The 2,965-nt window shown below is 30.0% G+C and overlaps 1 long non-coding RNA gene across 1 annotated transcript; it reads left to right on the top strand.

The window, feature by feature from the left end:
- On the top strand, window positions 1,822-2,419 carry LOC109342654. The gene is made up of 2 exons (XR_002107111.1): window positions 1,822-1,962; window positions 2,164-2,419. It is a non-coding gene; the product is annotated as an uncharacterized LOC109342654 (long non-coding RNA).

Here is a 2,965-nt window from a genome sequence, read left to right as displayed (position 1 = left end):
TTAACATGCTTCGTTGATGTTGTTCATGGTGTCTGGCATGTTGTTTTCATATGCTTAATCTCATCCATTCTTTCTGGCATATTCATGCTTTCTTGTTAGAAATTTTAAGAGAAATATTATGTCTTTATTGTTTTTTATTAACTCACATATGCATGATGGTTTGTGTTACTTGAGCGTGGGTTAATCGTTTAGTTTGTCATTGTTGTAAATTGAGCATTTTAGTGCTTGGTAAAACTTGTTTTTTGTAAACTGTTTTTGTACTTTGGGTTTAGTCTCTCGGTGTCCTACCACCACTGAGATAGAGTGAATATTCACAAAGACTAGGAGGTCTTGAATTTAGAGCGAGGATCTTGGTTGGGGCTGGATCGCGAGAAAGGTTATCTCAGGCGATAGGGATAGTCAAACCAAGGTTAGAGGTTCTTGAAATTCAAGAAAGAAGCATCTAGATTCTTGTAATTGAATTGGTGTATGTGACTATACAAAGTGTTCAATATAGTGAAGAGAAATCTCCCAAGATCAGAAGGGGAGGGCTGGATGTAGTTTGCAAGTGGACCCGCACACGAACCGGGATAAAAATCCATTTGTGCAAGCTGCTTTCTCTTAATCTCTTTTATAATTCTCATTGTTTGAATTTGTGATTGAAGCTGATATTTTGCTAACTAATAATTTTGCTATATCCTTGTTAATATTGAATAAAACTCTCTAGTGTAACTCTGTTTATCTGTTGATAAATAATTGTGCAAGAAGTTGATCTGACCATTATGTTTCTATTCCGAGTTAATCGATTAAGCCCACTGGTTAGTCGATTACTTGGGCTGTTTTCTAGAATTGAGTTTTGATGCGAGAAGCGGTAATTGACAACTGCTACACCTATTCAACCCCCCTTCTAGGTGTGTTTAAGCCACTGATACCTAACAATTGGTATGAGAGCTAGTACGACGTGCTAGCTCAACCGTATTTGCGTGATCCTAAGGGAATTAAAATGGGTTCCACCNCATAGAAAAAAATGGGAAAGGAAACAAAAAGGAAACACCTTTCTAATTCTCTCCAAATAGTATTGCATAATTTGTAATAATAATCAATGCATTTAATTAATCACATAATATTTCTAAGGAACCTCATTTGAAATGCACATTACTAAATTAACGCATTTTCTTCTATTTCTCAATACTCAATCACAATTGTAGTCTGCAATTTTAAATTCTTATCATTTACTCCATTTGTTTTATATATTTTATTATTATGATTTGTTTTCCAATTCTTTCCTAGATTTATATACGATTATTATGTATTATTTTTTTAAACTGTGTGTATAACCTTAAACATCTAAATAAAATGAATGGAGGGAGTATTATTGTAACTTCGATTTGGGGCAAGTCTTTGAGCAGTTTTTTTTCATATCTTTGTGAGGCCCATGTAGTATGCACATACAATAACTTTTAATTCTTTGGAAATGGTAATTTCTAAAAGTACCAAAGTGTGTTTTAGTAATTCTAATTATAAGATACATTTTAGAATGTTCTCATGATCCTTTTTATAAGATATTTTACATATTCTAAGAAATATTTAATATTTTTATCCATTTGGTGCAATTAATAGTTCTGATTATCTTTATTTTTTTGTCATTGAAACTATGAATTGACGAAAAGTATTAGATAAGACTATGATTATAATGTTATAATATTTGAAAAAAATCAACAAACGTAAATATTTCTATTGGTATCTATAATATAGTTAAAAGTCTCTTATAATAAGAATTAGAGTATTATTTCATGGATGTTTTCAAGCCTTTCTCTCACTATATTTTCTATATAAATGAGTGTTATCACCTCCCACTTATATCCTTATATTCTGCAAAGAAACATTAAGATCCAAGAAATTTTATTGAAGTTGTGTAGTGTTTGTGGGAGATGGCTAAGCTTACTTCAATGCAAATTTTCACCCTTTCCCTTTTGCTTGCAGGTTTACTCTAGATAGTTCCATAATATCTATTTTCTTAATGTTTATCTAATTTGTAAAAGTGATCATACTTTGTTTTATAAAACCAAAACTTGTAATGTGTAATCATAGAGAAACATTTGTTTTTTAAATTTTAATGGCTTGTTTCTTACGTTTTCATTTAGGTTGTTGTTGTCCATTCTAACTTTGTTACTGGATTTTAAGGTATTTTCATGACAATTGAAGTAGTTGCTCAAACAAAAAGATGTCAGATCGTGTTGAATCCAAGTGGTTGCGATCTTCCAACATGCCGAAAGGATTGTTATACAAAATATCAAGGCAATGGAGTGTGCATTAGTGGTGAACCTAAGTTCTACAAATGTCTTTGTGTCTATAATTGTTGATGTTCTTGTACCCACCCTTTTTAATTAAAGAATGAATAAAAATTATTATATAATGAAATGGAACCTTGGACCTTCTAATTATCATAATTTCTTTGGTCATGGGGTCATTTTGTTTTTTTGTGGGAACTCTACCAAAAGAAAAGTATTTATAAGGACAACTAACTTATGAAGGTCGAGTACGTATCAAAATAATAGTTGTCCACCAAATTATTTTATAAAATATTAAATTTAAATTTAAAAGATTAACTCATTGCAGAGTTTTTTTGTTCATTATATTAATTCCTAGAATATTAAAATTAAATCATTTGCATGATTTTTGTCCATTATACCAATTTAAAAGGTCTATTCATTTGCATGGTATTTATTATCCTTACTCATTTTTATCCATCATTACTCATTTGCATGGTATTTATTATCGTTTAAAATGAGTTAAGTTTTGGTCAATTCAGCTTGACTCGTTACGAATTGTATCGAGTCGAATTCAATGCATATCATTTTTAAGATGAATATCAAATTAAGTAATGATAAAAAACTTTCAAGCATATTAATGAACTTAAATTTATATAATTTATCACCTAGGATGAAGATAATAGATATAAATAGAATTGAGACTTTTAAATCAA

This window comes from Lupinus angustifolius, chromosome LG03 (assembly GCF_001865875.1).
Source record: "Lupinus angustifolius cultivar Tanjil chromosome LG03, LupAngTanjil_v1.0, whole genome shotgun sequence".
NCBI lineage: Eukaryota > Viridiplantae > Streptophyta > Magnoliopsida > Fabales > Fabaceae > Lupinus > Lupinus angustifolius.
The sequence above is the reverse complement of the archived record's forward strand: the minus strand, read 5'-3'. Positions and strand labels throughout refer to the sequence as shown.